The sequence below is a fragment of the Corapipo altera genome, unplaced genomic scaffold (assembly GCF_003945725.1).
Source record: "Corapipo altera isolate COAL_440 unplaced genomic scaffold, ASM394572v1 54, whole genome shotgun sequence".
NCBI lineage: Eukaryota > Metazoa > Chordata > Aves > Passeriformes > Pipridae > Corapipo > Corapipo altera.
In genome coordinates, this window is record NW_020884902.1 from 1095807 (window position 1) to 1113031 (window position 17225).

The window sequence follows — 17225 nt, forward strand, 5'->3', positions numbered from 1 at the left end:
AGCAGATATTAAAAAAAGGTATGTGTGGAACCAAAGGGTTATTTTTAAGCTGTTGGTTATTAAATTTATCACTGGATACTGCTAGCAGCAATTGAAAAAAAAACCAAAACAAAACAAAGCAAACTTCTCTTACCTCTGATATTTCAGCTATCCATTTCTTATTATTCTATTCTTTAGGTCATATCATTAATACCACAGCTCCAGTGAAACTGAAGCAACTATAGGTCTGACTTGCAATTGTCACTGATTTTTCTCTTATGAAATTATAGAGGAATTATAAAAAATGCTGTTGGTTATCTTTCATCTAGTCATGTAATGCCCTTAACTCTGGTTTAATTTCTCGTTACTATGTTTTAGTGATATGTTTTGAACTGCACATTGTGCATACCACTCAGTTTTCTATGGAAATTTTGTCTGCCTATGCTCAAGACTAACAACTCACTATCTGTTTGGATTCAAAGAAGCGATACTAAAAATTTATTTTTTTTTTTAAATCACAACTAACATTTTTACAATTAGAACTGCATTGCAGTGCTTTGGCATTACACTAAACCTATATGACCCTTGAATCAGCCTTCAGTGACTGAACAAATGCAATTTGCAATTCCTTATGTGGTGTTAAGAACCTCTCTTCTCTGGTTTGGTCCTTGAGCCAGCACACTGCAACGACTGCTCTTCTAGTGAATATCCTCTTACTCTGATGCCTTAAGGTCCATCTGGCTTTTTTTATTTTTCTAATTTTTACAAGCTTTATAAGTATTTATAGAGCAGAAGTAGATTTAGAAGCAGTACCACTTATTCCCTTACCCTTAGCACAGAAACTACACACATTACCCCATTCCATGCTCCCCATATCAATTCTACTCCCTAAATTCCAGTAGAAATGTCTCTCTTTAAGATAGGCATCTTCTGTTAAAGGATATCTAATCCTGGCCTGAACTGCAAAAGTACAGTCAAGAACTGGGTGAATATATGCCCCCTGTACCCTGAAGAAGATGAAGATTGATGAAGAGGCGGTCTTAGAGACCCTAGCCCCAATTCCCAAGGGGCGTGATTGAGGGTGGTCCAGGGCAAAAGCCAGTGGGTGGGCAAAACCTGGGATTGGACAGACAATATTATAAATTGTAACATCTGTACAGAGGGGCACATGCGTGTCTTGTATTCTTATGCCTAGGCACAAAATTAAAACCCCTTTCCTTATCTCACCTTTGAAACTAAATTGCCTCAGAGTTTTTTTCTCCCTGAATTTTCTTTCAGGCATCACTCTTTACTCTCTTTGATAGTCATCTCTGTTTTGTCTCATACTATTCTTTGAGAGGGCCATGAGGGAGCTGTGAAACATCCTGGCTTAGAGCAGTCTCCACTGAAGGAAGTCCAAGCGTGCTGGCAGCCAGTGATTGGAGAGGTACAGCCAAGCACAGGAATCTTTATGTGCAAGCCTGGTTCCTCTCCTCTTCCTCCCGCCTCTGCCACTGGCTGCTGCTGGAAGTAGGACTCTGCCTGAGAGACCTTTGCTCTTATCCAGTTGTTCTTATGCTAAAACTTTTATGTTGTGCTTTGATTTTTCTTCTGTTTTTGCAGATAGTTAGATTTCTGAAGGATAAAAGGATGAGAAGAAAGTTCCCAATTTTTTTCACACTTCTGTACTTCTCAGTTTAGTCTGTTCACTGCCTAGAAGGAGGAAAGAAAATGAAAAGGAGAACAAATGTCATGGCATTCCTGCCTTCCTGAGGCTGGTAATTCAGCCAGTTGCAGTCTCAACCTCTTATAGCTTAGTTTTCCCAATAGTTTCAGGAACATTCCCTGCAACCTTGGTTCTCAGATGTCAGAACTGATAGAGAGCTATGGGAAATAAGTTGGTACCTAGCAATCTTTCCTAATTTTTCCCAAAATCTTTGAAATTTTTTGTGAATTACCCATAAAAGACAGTTTTTCTAGAGCAAGTTTATTTATTATCTATCAAAATACTTCTGTTTATCCTTCATTTTCTTAATTTTTACTTACTTGCTTAAGCACCATGCTTTCCTGTGAAGTTTGGATATAGGAATATTCTTGAATGTTTTGCTAGTGTAAGTTCCAAGATTGAACCCATTGCTACAACGTATGGGTTCTTTTGAAAAATGTGAGATTTTAACTGGTTTTTACTTTTCAGCAGAGGAGTCCAACACAGTAATCCACAAATTAAGAATGATTGAATGCTTTATTTGGTAGTTCCCCTTGGACATGTATTGTATTTAAAGGTTTAAGTATGCCTTGATGAAAGTGTTTGCCTTTAGCTGTTCATTGCTATTTTATCTATTTCTTCAGCTGTGAAAAGCTTTTTTATTTGGTTGAGGTTTGTTTATTTCTCACTGATAAACTTTTCTAGTATTTTAAAATTCTGCATTACAAACAGGTTTGAATTTTGGCTTCTCTTTGGAGTATTTTACAAGGACAGAGATTTTACACACTAAAATGCTTTCCATAAAACACAGCTGTAAAAAAAAAAAGTGAAGTCACTCTGTCTATACTTTGTCCTCTTGAAACTTATTCTCTTTTAAAAGGGTCGGTGTAATTTTACATAATTATTTTGGCAAGAATGTTTATTGCCCAGCTGGGTGAAATTATTAATGTACCTCTCAAGCTGCATTTTCAAAGATCAGTAATACGTACATAAACTTCTTTGAGGGTCCTTGATATGTAGGATTTTTATTGGAGACCCTTGTTCCACTTCAGTAAAAGGATGACACAAGATGTTTACTTTAAAAAGTCTTTGACATCCTCCTGAGAATGTTTTGATAGAATGGCATACATTTGGTTACAATTAGTAAGCCAAACAATTTTCCATTGTTATCTCACTGTGTTTGTCTAGAGCCTGTAAGGAGCTTTCAGAAAATATCCATCTCCACGTTTCAGTTAATTGATTGCATGTTCAGTAGGATTATTCATTTTTATAAAGCTCCTTGTCCTTTTAATTTTATCACAGGGCTTTTACACAAAGGCATGTGGTAGAAAGCAAAAGGGAAATACTGGCACAGTTAAGCATAGAGAGATATTGTAGTTGTATCAAGGCTAATATTCCTGCGTGTGGGAAAAATACCAATGTGTTCCTGCTACTTCTGGGTGCAAGATGTTATACCTGAGGGCTGAAAGTAATAGTTGCTGGTGTGAAAGTATTCACCAATATCAAGTGCAGATGAATGCTTTTGGAGCCAACTGAAAGCTGAGTTAGTAATACTTTAGCTTAATATTTGAACTTGTACTTTGTCTAGTATAATAAATGATGGGTGACTTAATTTTATTTAAACTTTATTAGCAGTGTGATTAAAGGACTCAAATCCTTATCTGACACCTTTGCTATGTTGTGATTTCTTTGGTTATTTGCGATTTTATTTATAAACTAGAATCTCATCTTTTCTTTTGTATGTTAGCTGAAATACATATTTCTGTTGAACATCTTACTTTCTAAATAGAGATTGGCAAGTCTCAGCTAAGATCATTGTCTGTCTTTTTTAGGTAGTAAACTTGTCTTGGTATGTACATCCCATCTTGCTTACAGCTGTTTGGTGGTTACATGGTTAAGCTGAATATAATGTGAATTAGTGTCTATGTCACAGAAATTCCCCATGCAATTATCACCCCTTGGAACTGCCGTAGTGCCAGGTTTAGGCCTGATAGCAGGAACTGGTGCTTCTCTATCTCCTTTAATCATTCTCCTATGTTTACACTCTTTTTGGAGAAATCACTGATCACAACCCCTGTAATGGTAGGTACATGCTGGCAGCAGAGACATACAGAGCTTATAGTGCTATTCTGCTTGATAAACCTGTGTCCTTGAAGTCTCCTGCATCTCTACCCTGTCAGACTGGTAAAGCCATTCTGCCTTTATGAATTCCTGGTGGGAGTGGTCAGTACTGAATTGAATAACTCCCTTTTGAATTATATCTTTAACAAAACAATTCTTGAAAAGCCTGCTCGGTTTTGGATGGGTGCACAGGAAGAAAAGGGATGATACTTGAAGCACTTTCTGCAGTTGCTGCCTCTGCTCCCTCACCAGGGTGGGAAATGACAGAGTTACACAGGGCTGTCCTCTGATGTTATCCTGTCCTACACTGCCTCCAATCAGCACTGCAAGAGGAAGTCACTGTTGTGGGTCTCTGCATGACTGGCACACAACTTGCACCTTGGCCAGCTGTGGGCCAACACTTCTGTGCAATGAAATCACACTGCCTTGTGTCTCCAAAGTTGGAATCAGGAGTTTGGGCCCCTCAGTGCATGTCAATATCAAATTCAGGCCTTTTAATTTCCTTTTCATCAGAGCTAAGTTATGTCAGTTCATGTTCTCTAGAGCAGTTTGAATTCAAGTTAGCTGGTGATTAAGGTACTTTGAGTGAATTGGATGCTGGTAGGAATGTTTGTTCAAAGGGTTAACTTAACCTTCCCCAAGGTTGTAACGGACACTGGAAGATCAAAAGCTCCTCCAGACCGTCAAAGAGAGGGGAAAAAAAGAATTGCCTGCTTTTACAGTTTTCAGTCAATGTCTTCCTTCTGGAAAGAAAGTCTGTGTTTAACATACTTAAACTTATGGTACAAACGACTCATTTTGTTTCTAATTGTAAACATAATTTTTTTGGTCTTTCAGTTCTTTGGATTTATGCAGTAGCCATGTTTGTCAAAGTATTTGGCACCAGTGACATCATTTCTGTTGAAATGCCGGACAGTATGATGAGTCCCAGATGTTAACACACACCAAAAGTCAAGAGTGAATAAAATATAAAGATCAACTGTAACAGCTATGGAGGTAATAAAAAGTAATTCTGTTTTCTTCTAGTATTCAAAGATAATTATTTATATTTGTTTGAGGTTTGTTTTGCATAAATGATCAATTAGGGACTGTGCTCAATACTCTGCATGTACAATATAAGGGCAGACTGAGATGTGAATTTGGATGAACACTGAATAAAGCATGATTTAACTTCATGATTGCACTATTTCCTTTGTGTCTTTTTCCAATCTTTTACACTTTGCAAGTGTAGATTATGATATATGCAAAATATGTGTACTGAGACCTAAATGTGCCTCTTTCTGAACTGCCAGAATTTAGCATGTCATTCGGATAATGGTCATGCATGGTTCTGTCAGCACATCATGTTTTCTAATGTACTGTAACATGACATGCCAATGTAACCAAGAGTAGTACCATTTCCTAATGACATGTCATGTCTGTGAAATGTAAAAAGGATGTGACTTGCTGAGAATCGGGTTTGATTTTTTTTTTAATTTTAAAATAAAATATCTCTCTGTGCAGTTTATCCAACTCCAAAAGTAGCTTTCGTAAAAGTATGGTTTAGGTGCGTAAGGGGAAAAATCATAAAGGTACCCAGGCATGGTTCCATATTAACCGCATTTCTACCCAAGTGTTTCATGCTTCCCACGTTTGGTGTAGGAAAAACTAACAAATAATACATCCAACCATCCAGAGCACTCTCAGATGGATAAGACTTACCTGACTGATATTCTCATGGAAAATCAAGCAGAGGTACTCCCTTAATTTTTTTCCAAGAATGAACACTTTCTTTAGATCATTTTGTTGTCTAAATAGTGTTCACTGTCATGAAAAATTTTCATATACACAGTTAAAAATTGACTTGGAAAATGTCTACTTATTTGTCAAATATGTTTCCTTAATTTATTGCACCAGTTTTCCAGGCTTTATAGGCATAAGACAAATTGTATTAAAGCCACAGAGAGAAAAAAGAAATTTAGATTTTTCATATTGGAGTATTGAGTCCTATAAAAATGAATAATCAGTTTGATGTATAACTCATATGTTGCTGTCTTCTCTTAAAAGACTTCACATCAGAAAAAAAATATAGAAATATATCAAAACATAAACTTGTTTCAGTTCTCAGTAGATTATTCTTAATCTCTATTTGGACTGAAAGTTTTCTCTTTAGTCTCAATACAAGTTTTCTGAAACCTGAAAGCAGAGGCAGTAGTGATGGCATTGTTGTGGTGCAATTTTCACTGTGCTGCTTGGTTTTGAGCCATATGACATTGATATTGCTAATATGAGGGAATTATTCTGAAATTATTTGGATTTTTCTTAACTATTCTTTCAGGCTGCATGGTATTTTGGGAATAAACATTGAAAACCAGATCAACTTATATTGTTCTTTCTGTTTACAGGGCTGTACTCAATTTACATTCTGACGTTGATACACAAAGACTATAGGATTTTGTCAAGGGCTTCTAAAGCTGTTAAGACTTCCAGGCGAGTCTTTCAGATACCCTTACTAAACCCAACATATCTACAGGATTTTGTTAGATCTCATTTTCAAAATCACTTATGTTATTTAGGGGTCTAATTCACTGTTCTGAAAGCAACTTGGATGCTTAGTACATTAGATCTCCCTGACCTTCAAAGGGACATCTAAGCATTTATGGTCAGATACTGAACATAAGAGAAGCTTGGTAGGATTCTTTTTATAGTGTTTCATCACCTCAATCCCTTTGAAATCACTTTAAACACTTTCCTTCAATTTAAAAAATGGGGCATGGATTTCTAAATCATATGTGTACTTATGAAAATATTACCTGTAATTTATTTAAACCTTGTGAATACCCCAGGAAAAAGATGTGTTGTGGATGCAGTGCGTTAGTATAAAATGTGTTCTATGAATTTTGGGACAAATCCTGGGTTTTGTCACTAATGTGTCATTTTAGTCATTACTTGCTGAGATGTATCATTAGAAATCTCAGTCACATAGGCCATGCTTAAATTACATATCAGATGACCCAAATGTTTAAGGCAAGATGGTGTAATTCAGCATCACTTTAAGCAATTTATGCCACTGAAGATCAACACCCTCAAAGTCCTACATCTTTCTGAGTGGAATTATTTCACCTTCTCAAGTCTTTTCTTACATCTTCTCATTTTAGTCAGGACCCCCTACCTTCCCATCACTGGCTTATCTGACTGACTTGAGGTACTGATGCAATTACTGTCTCCATACACTCTCTACAATTAGTCTTAAAAAACATAAAAATTTTAGCTGAAACACAAATGTACCTGTTTTAGATAGTTTGTGAAAACAGTGAAGGAGAAAATCTCAAGGGGGTAAAGAAACAGAGAGCTTTGCTGAAGGGTGAGCAAAATGTACCTGTTAGTTACATAAAGTTATGATAATACAATATCCTATTGTGTAATAAGATATGACACAATGTAACATTTTTTGTATACTTTAGTGTCAATTTTAATTGCTGAATATTTAATAGGTTTGCAAACAGAATAGTTAGATTTGCCATTTGCCAGTTTTGCTTTTTTTTTTTTTTTTTTTTTTTAAGTACTTCCATCTATTTTCCAGCAGTCATTCTCTTTCCTTTCCATTATGGTCAGAAAACTGTGCTATGACATGCTGAAAAATGTTTACTAATGTTATTAAAGGTCACGTTCAGACCTATTGATTACAGACGCAGTGACTTCTTGCCAGGCCACTGTGTTTATGCCAAACTGTGCCATCAGGTTCTCTGCTAACACAGCTTTAGTGCAGTGGCTTTTCATTGTTTCTGTTTAAAATCCATGGCACTACATTTTCCAGAAACCCTGTATGTGATGGTGGGCTCACACTTTGCAGCTGTCTCTGTAGTTCTTAGAAAGGTGAAAAAGCAATGACTTAACACCCTGTACCACCCAAGTCTGATTTTTTTTTTTTTTTGTCTAAGGTCACCTTATATTTGTAGATCTTGGAAAAAGATCATGAATATTTATGATGGCATCAAAAAATCAAGCAGCTGCAAATTGTTTACAACATTTTTAAGAGTATGAAACCAGCTTCTACTATAAATCAAATACATCTGTTAGAACTGGATGAAAATTGAAAGCTCTTTTGTTCCATCCTATCCTATTATGTACCTGAGTGTTGAAAAATCATTGGTAGCATGATTCCAAAACACTAATGTGGGCTGTATAGACAAAAGGTAGAACCTGAAGTAACGTATCAAATTAATCATTCTAAAGATAGCACAAGAAATTAGTTTAATGAAATATTAATTTGAAGTAGATGCCATAAAACTTTGTGGAAACTTCCAAAATGTCAAATCATAGTCTGCCTAAAATTTTATCTCATTATGCTTTTTTCCTGCTTTAAGAAAAATTCTTCCGTAACACAGTACCTCAGATGTGCATATTTGAAGTGCACATTAAAAATGTGCACAATATTTTCTTCAAATATTTGTTGGATTTTTCCTCTACAGAACCATGATTTACAATCTGCTGCAAATTTAATAGCTAGCTGGAGAAATAGGCAGAAGTAATCAATTTTAAATGTTGGCACTGCTGGTAAATTGGTACTTAGATGGCGTTTATTGTATGAAACATCAAAACATTTGGTTTTGTTCAAACCAGAGGAATAATGTGTCTGCTTTAGATGAGCCACACTACTTGCCTAAAAATTATCTTGAATGAAAGGGAAAACTGTTCATCCCTTAGGACTATGATTTTCAAACTTTTTCTTGCCAAGTACTGCCATCAGCAGCAGTGGTGACAGCAGCCTCAGCCTGCAGCTCCACACGGGCTCACATCAGGGTGCAGACTCTTGTGTGTCTCTTGTGATATGTGGTTTGCAACTTGGGAGTGTCTGTATTAGAGCTCTTAATTCATTAAAATACAACTGTGCTAATAAATAAATTCTCTGATTTAGAGAGACTACAATAGCATTTTTTCTGTCCTTGAGAGGTTTCATATTTTCCGTATTTGGGGTCTCCATTTCTTCCTACCACTTAAATGGTACTTGTACTGTCCCTCAGTTTTTCACTGAAGTACTTTTGACCCGGGAAGCATGTGGGATTTTAGGTTCTTCCCATTTCATGTTTAAAGCATGATTCAAAGACCTGTATGGTCAGAGGTACCCTGACACTTGGCAAGAAGATCTTTTTCAACTGCCATATAGTTCCCTCCATTCGACACTCTGAAAAATAAACTCCGTTTCTTTTCCTGCTGCCCAGTGTTACAGATTGTCACAGACTATCCATCCCTGAGCAGCATTGCATTACAATTCAAGTAAACCTCCTTCAACCAGCATGCAAGCCTTCATCAGAAGGCAAAACGCTAGTCTGAGAGGATAATAACTGAGACATTCTTTTAATAAGGACCATTTTTAAATGTTAAGAATGACTTGTTTTAATTGAAGGAGGGGAAAGGAACTCCTACCAAGAGTCAAAGAGATCCCCCAGTGCTCTCTGAAGTCTTCAAATTGTCTTGTATAGAAATGCCTGAGAATCAGAAATTAAAAAAAGTTATAAAAAATTTCCAGCCATTTTACTGTAAAGTTTATCTGAGGAGTTTATTTTCTTCTGAAGTTAAAAATTTGGCTTTAGTTTAAAATAAGATACTTGACCTCCCTATTTACTGAAGGCAAATCACAAGACTCATTTTATAGACCCAACTTTTACTGAGTTTGTGTAAACAGGGATGCAGAACAATTACGATTAAAACCATTCTTTTCAATCTACTATACAATATCCACCTGTTCTGTCAGACAGCAGGAATGTATGCCACAAATACAGACTACTGTGGTGACAGCAGCAGGTGTATGGCAGCAACAACTAATCAAATCAGCTGAATCGGAGGTGTGAGTCACATTGCACTTCTGTGCAATGAAAACGACCAGAAAGGAGAGAGCTAAATGATGGTGAATTTTTGTTTTGTTTCATTTTTAAGAACTGTCTTTAAATTATAGGTGCTGCAACTGCAACAGTACAAGAAAAAAATAATGAAGAATTGAAAGGAAAATGACACTTCATTGCTGCAAAGGACAGGCAGAGTGAGATAGGTATAAGAGACAACCATTGTAATCACTCTGAAAAAGCAAGGCATGGGTTTTGATTTTCCTAAAGAAGCAAATGCAAAAGAACTCTTGTCTGTACCTTATGACTCATGATGCTTCTTTACTAGGCTTAAAGAGAATTGAACTTGAGTAATAGCACCATTAGAGCTCTTTACCAGGAGCTAGTTCCTGTGGTTTCACTGGGTCCAGCTGCTGATGACTCACAGAGGAAGTGGCAGAGATTAGGTGCACAGGGAAAAAATCAGAACAGCTCAGAAATAAAGCAAATCAACCAAGCATTACCTTTTGTGCACAACAGAACAATGGCTTAACAACTAAGGTTCAAAATGATCCGTCTTATTCCCCTCATTTATGCTATTCCTGTTGGAAAGACCACCAGGAAACATGTGAACCACTGTGGAATACACACTGTAATCCATGGAACATCTCAATTAATATTCCCTCTTGACTACAGCTAGAACAATACATAGCATCAAGCAGTTTAATCTCCGGCAATAATGCCTTTTGTAAGATCAAGAGGTCTTTCCCTTGAATTAAGGTTTAAGTGAGGATTTTGAAAATTAGTTAGGTATTCTGCATAACGTCTAGTGGTGGCCACAGGTTCCATAAGTAATAGCTAGGTAAAATGGCTAGACACAGACTGGTTTTCATTAGAAATGTTGTTATTAGTAATTTCTCCTTTGTAAATTCACATTTGGTTCCCTGTAGAAGAGAGTTAATTCCTCCAGCAGGCTTTGCTGTGAAGAGATATATCCAAGCTCGTATAAAATTTAAACGTTGCCTCTAGTATTCAGTTTTGTGCTACAAAACTATGTCCCCAGCAGCAAAAAGTTAAAATAGGTAACTTAAAAGGGAGGATATGGGAGGAAAAATTCTGGATCTTGTTTGAATTACTAATGTACAGTAGTAGTCCTGCTGTTGGATCACATCACTACAGTCTTGGACACATAACTCAGGGGATGTTTTCTTCTTGAAAACTGCAAACAGTTTAGGCTCTAAATTCCTTGGGGAGGAGTTCCATCTGAGTTGATATAGATTGATAATGTATCTCATTACAAAAAGACTATTTTGATGAGATTGTACCACTTCTTTAGAAAAAAATATTTGAAAAGTATGATTAATATTGCAGATTTTGCTAGGTCAGCAATTTATCCTTGTTTTTAAAAATAAATTGGAATAGATAATTTCACTTACATTCCACTTTCTATTTTGCATAAGAATTTCAGAGGTAAGATCAGTTAGTTATTATACAGAGATACATTTTATAAACATTTGCTTTAGTGATTAATGTAAAACAATTCACAGCCATCTCTTCAGAATATTAAGTAATGCACTGTACTTTGTGTGTTTACCATGAGCTGGCATTTCAAACCCCACAAGGTGACTGTGTGACACTGGTACATGGCCTCTGCCACACAGTTTTGAAGAGGCCCATACTACCCTCAGCTTCAGGTGCGCTCCAGCTTATGCAATAAGCACTTGAAAAAATATTGTCAGTAAGAAAGATGCTTCTGTTGGTTTTTTCCTGCATGGAGAACTAAGCGCGAATTCACTTCTTGGCCTCAGTTCTCCTGATGCAGGGCTGCATTATCTGCAGTAAGCAATAAAGGCTGTATTTAAGATATCAAAGACTGTGCTGTGCATTTGTGATGGCTGGTGAGGTACCACCGTCTGCAGTGCTGTGGGTGGCCGGGGGTGTGTGGGGTGCTGCCATGGCTGTCCTGGGTGCTGACCTGGGGCACCGTGGGATTTGGGGAGAGTTGCACCAGCTGTCCTGAAAGGCATGAAATTCCTCCTCCCTGAGTGCAGCCGCATGGCCTTCATGCACTCAGAAGTACATGGATGGATCAGGTCAGTTAATTTACTCTTCTCTTTTAAAAGTCAGTTATTTTATGTTTAAATATTTTCAGTCATCTCATTCACATTGACTCTTTGGCATGTATGTGAAGATGAAAGGGATGAAACCTTACTCCTATCAATGCCATAAATATAGATTATGGGAGGGGGGAAAAAATTAAATAGAGTTAATATGCATTAGAAATTGTTTATTTGTTTCTATTATACTATCCCTTTAAGATACGCTAATATGAACTGGCTGTCAATGCAACATCACTTAGTTGGTTTTCATCTGGACCTTAGAGCACAACAAAATTATTAGTACATAAATCTCTACTAATTTACTCTAGATTATGATTCTTTCATCAACATGCACATATAAATTATATCATTAATCATAATGATTTCTTTCAGTATTCATATGTAGTTTCTTGGGAATCCCACTGTAATTCAGCATGAATTAATGTCCACTTATTGGAAAACACTACCTACATTGATATTTCTAGGGGAAAAAACCAACAACTGTGATGCATCTTAAACTACAGCCTAATTGACCGGGGTGCTGGTAAACAACCACCAAAGGAGCGTCACTGCAGGTAAAGGAAAGTTGTCTTAAAGGCAGTTTGTTCCAAAGCTCATTAGGCCAGATGGCAGCCTGTCTTCTAGGAGCACGTAAAGCACTTATGAGGGAACGGAGGAACTTCTCTCTCCTTCACCCTGCCCTGGGGGAAAATGGTGTGAATACGCAGAGTGAGGGGAGAGCTGAAGCAGGGGGGCATCACTAGATGCCGGAGAAGGCAGTGCAAAACCATCTGCTGCACTTTTTTGACAGGGCGGGAGAAATGCTGGCTACATCAGGCTTAAGGGGTAACACTTTCTAGTTGGCCTCAACAATAAATTGCACTGAGAGAAGCAGCAGTATCCATCCACTTTTCTGCAGTGTTTTTTAGCCATGAATTACATGCTTGGAAGTGGCTGGCCCATAGATTGAGCAGGTTGAGGATCCATGGGTGGAGTGCCTTGGCCTCAGTTTCCCCCTCCTAAGAAATGCAGCTGCCTCCTTGAGAAGTGCTGTGCCCTTTCTGGAGGTGAAGTAGGATATTACTTAATCTAGCTATCAAATATATAAATGGAACATACATATATACATATGCATGCTTCATAAGTGAGACAGTGAGGGGGAAAAAAAGGAACTTCTGACTACAACGAAAGATTCATTAGGAAAAATGAACTAATCAGTGCTCTCCAAGGAGAAATTCATTCTGTTTAGGAGGCCGTACCCTCTGCTGCTGCACGTACTTAATATAATTTATATTATTATTTAAATCACTGCGTAAATTTTAGATACTTTTAAAAATCAAGTTAATGGACCATACTTTACTGCTTAGCATCATTTATATCAGGAATTAGTGGCTGTGGAGATAATATACGTTAACACAGAGGAGAAAACACAAACAAGCAAATATCATAAAACTCATCTGTAGCACAAGCTTAAAATACAACTGCAGAAATGAGCCCTTGGAAGTTGTGTATTGTGTGGTACAGCCTTTCCTTTAAGTTGTGTGCACCCTCGTGTGTAAGTACAAGGTATTCTTGAAATTGCCTACCACCACACAGGGGGCCCAGCCTTGCCCCAACCTGTTATGGCAGAATATTTATTCTTCTGGGAAATATCTCCCTCTCCTCACTTCGGATACAAAGGAAGACAAGAATAGAGCATGGCTTTCCCATAGCCATAAGAGGAAGTGGCAAATTAAAGAATTCTTAGGGAGAACACAGGCACCTGTAAAAACTGCTTAGGAGCTGAAGAAAGAGTCTGAGACACTTTAAAGAGACACAGCCTAGAAACAAAGAAAGAAGGAAATAAAGTAATAGGAAACTGAAAGAGTAAAAGGATTCTGGCAGCTGAAACAAATTCAGGGCTTTCTGCCCTGGGCTCTTTAAAAGACAGAATATATTGCCTAAAACTGTCTTACGTGTACCAGGCAATAAAACAGCTGTGCATCATTGCTTGCTTGAGGATAGCTGTGCTTTATTTCATTCCTTTTTTTTTTTTTTTTTTTTTTTTTTAACAAGAAGCCCAGTTTCTTAAGCTTCAACACAAAGTCTTTGAGAGCCCTGGATTCCTGTCACCGTCACGCTGAAGCTCATGTCACCGAAGCGATCGATCAAGCTGCCATGGGACAGTGCTACAGAGATGGGGTGGCCAAGGGGATGCAGCAGGCACAGGGGAGGAGAGAGACAGACCCTGGGAGGTTGGCAGCACCTGTGGCAGCAAGTCCAATGGTACACAGGTAGTGCAAAGGGATGGTGTTAGCACTTCTTATTTCATACACTCATAAAATAGTCTGGGTTAGAAAATATCTTAAAGATCATCTAGTTCCAAACCCTCTGCCATGGATAGGGACACTGTCCACTTCCCCAGCTTATTTTATGTTGTTCCTGAAAATCAGGAGTTTAGGTAAACAGAGAGTGATATACTTCTTGGAGTAGAAAAAAAAAACAACCCGCAGCTGTGTCCAGGAGGTGTGGGAGGGAATCTGGAAGGCAATGAGCTAAGCAGGGACTACTTATCTCACTGGAGAAAGTGTCACTTATCCCATCAATTAGGCATCTATCTCTGTGTTTCTTCAGATTTGAGCATTACTTTCTCATTAATTAATTATGTACAATTTCACTAAACATGGTCTTCCGACACAAAAAGTTTGAAGCTGAGAATGCTCTGTTTTTGCGTCTCATGACTCAGGCCTAAATTCATCCATATTTCATATTCCCTCATTTGCAGTCTGTTTCTTCCTGCCAGACTTATAAACTTTCTACTTAGTAAAAGTTGTGAGGTTTTTCCAACTAGCAAATGAAGCTCCAGGTGTAAATTCTTTGCTGTTGCCACAGTGCAAAGACAGACAAAAAAGTAAGCTTTTATTAACAGAGATGAACTTGGGCCTCTGGCATCTTACAGCAAGCCCTGACAGAGTAGCTGTAGTCAAAATCTAATTTTAAACACAGAGAGCAAAATGCATAGACCAGACATCAGCACATCCTCCTAGCACTGACTAAACTCATATTCTGCCAAGGAGACGGTGAGAAAAGCTGTTTACCTGTGTGCTGATTTATTCCTACTTAATTTATTCCCTGGTTCCTTTGGGAAATGCAAGTCATTTTTGACAAAGCTGTGTTTTACCTTGCAGTTTGGAACCCCAAAAGTCAGTTAATTCCTGAATGTAATGTTGGATAAAATCATTTTGCTTTCAAGAAACCTGCAACAATTATGTTTTGGTCAACTCATTTCAGATAACAGTAATTGTTTAAACAATTACTGTACCTAAATTATTAGTGACTGCCTGCATTGCTGGGTCACCTGACAGTTTCGTAGGAGCATTTTTATTGCCTGTACATAAATAATTTTCTTATTAATTCACAAGCTGCTGCCTCAGATTCTCCCTGTGTATCATCTGTGTATTACTTGGGGTCTGAAGCTAAGTGGGTAGATTGCTCACAGCAACGTATTTCATCCATGTCCTTTGGTTTTGGATGCAGCACGCGCTTCCAGCTGCCCAGGAGCGCCTCCATTACCCAGTCTTGTGATAGAGCAAATAGCATTCTGGTCTCAGTCTTCAAGCAGTAGATTAGTGACAGCAGTAGGCAGACAACTTTTGTCCCCAGGGAATATTAGAAATCTAGAGCTAGAAATAGATGGATTAACTGAAATGCAACCCAACCTCTGATCTACATTATTGTCTCTCTTCTTTATCTCACAAGGGAAGCAGAGATAAAGAGTGATAGACACTGATAATGATGGAAGTCCGCGACAATACACCGAAGTGATAAACTTCTTTGTGGCCCTCATTGTGCCCAGTTGTCTTCAGCTGGTTATGAGCTCTAGCCTCAAGCTATTTACACCATGATCAGGCTAGTAATTAGCAAAATGTTTAATATAATATAGAAGCAATTAGGAGGTGATAACACGCAATTAAGATGTGTTTTCAGATTAAAGATTTTATAGTGCTCTCTTTCTTGAAAAGATAAAGTGCCTATCTCAAAATGTCAAACTACAGTGATTTAATCTGAGTTATTTTCAATTAATATGCATGTATTCTTGCGATGTGTTCACCGTTGTTATTGACATTGATAAATTAAGCTCATCCCAGCAGAATTTATCCTTGAGTCGCTCTATATTTCCTGAATGTCAGTTCTTTATTCGTATTTTTTTTATGCCTACAAGCTGTGCACGATCTAACTCTAAGTCCCTTGATTCATCCCTGGGATTACAGTAATGTGTCAGTCTGAGTGGAACAATAATCTGAAAGGGCATTGTTATAAATAGTGTGTTAGAATATAATTGTTTGTCATGTCGTTTCTCCCCTTTAAATTCCTCTGAGTCCTGTTTAAGTAATTTAGACAGCTAGAATGACAAGAGTCTTGAGACTTCACTTATAGAGTTGTCCAACCAGTCTTCAGCCTACCCTGTCTTTTGAGACTGTCTCATCTGCAAAGTAGGAAGTGCAAAGAACAGATGAGTTCCGACTACACTGTGGATTTGTTATGAGATTTTGCTCAGGCCATTTATAGAACAATGTAAATGCTACTGATACTAATTTTGCCCTGGCTAGTCAACAAAAATGCTTATATAATAGACATTAGGGTGTTTCCTATTATCATTAAATAAGTTAAAGTCCTAAAGATGCTTTTCGATAAAATTCCTAATAAAATAATTTTTGAAAAAAAGACCAGAGACAGGAAAGACATGGGGGTTTTGTTATTGTTTTTAATGGTGCCAGCTTTTTAGCAAAAGGAGTAGTACTTCCAAGGAAAAAAATTGCTAGAAATGAGTGTCGAGTTAGATCATCCAGTCCAGTTCCTGGATCATGCAGCATTATTCTTTGTAACGCATTTTTCTGCTGCTTGGTGCTCTCTAGGTTTTTCAGAAATGCAGCAAAGCATCCAAATATCAGAGGATTTGCATACAGCATGTATCAGAAAGGATTTTCTCAATTTAACAGTTATTTCCTCTCCTGTTTCTGCTAAGTATTTCTCCATAGTTAATCCTAACACTTTCCAAATATTTACGTTTATGTATCTTCTCTTGTTCTTTCTATGGTTCACTTTATGATATTTAGTTCATGTGTGGTAGCAAAAATGCAAGCTAGCTGACAGTCTTTGCTAAGCAAGGCAATTTGTATTTGCCTTTATGTCATCCAACAGTGATTAAACTCTTTTGAGACTATGGATTTAGTAAAGTAAGATGATATAACTCATCACAGCTTATGCTGACTGGCCAGCCACTGTTATCATTTAGTCAGCTAACCCAGTTCTTCACAGGACTGCCTGAACACATTAAAATGTTGCTATTTGACAATCTCTAAGTCACTGTTGGTCAACCCAGGCAAATTTGATTCTCACCTATGAATAAACACCTGTAATATCCTTCATTAATTCTGCAGCCCAACTTCCAGCCTCTCAGTGTCTCTCAGGTAAGTCACTCGGGACATAGAACAAAATGCAGCTCTTGAATGTTATCTGTGAATACCATGGTGTCGTATCCTTCGACTCACCTTCACAGAA

General features: G+C 37.6%; 1 long non-coding RNA gene across 2 annotated transcripts in view; it reads right to left on the reverse strand.

Annotated features, from left to right (window-relative positions):
* Positions 1 to 854: 854 nt before the first annotated feature.
* The window catches only part of LOC113950694, a 38619-nt gene continuing 22248 nt past the window's right edge, over positions 855 to 17225 (reverse strand). For both annotated transcript variants that reach the window (XR_003528852.1, XR_003528853.1), the window contains exons 2-3: positions 9191 to 9252; positions 855 to 1671 (exon numbers count right to left, since the gene is read on the reverse strand). This is a non-coding gene — a long non-coding RNA (uncharacterized LOC113950694). The remainder of the gene's footprint in view (positions 1672 to 9190; positions 9253 to 17225) is intronic.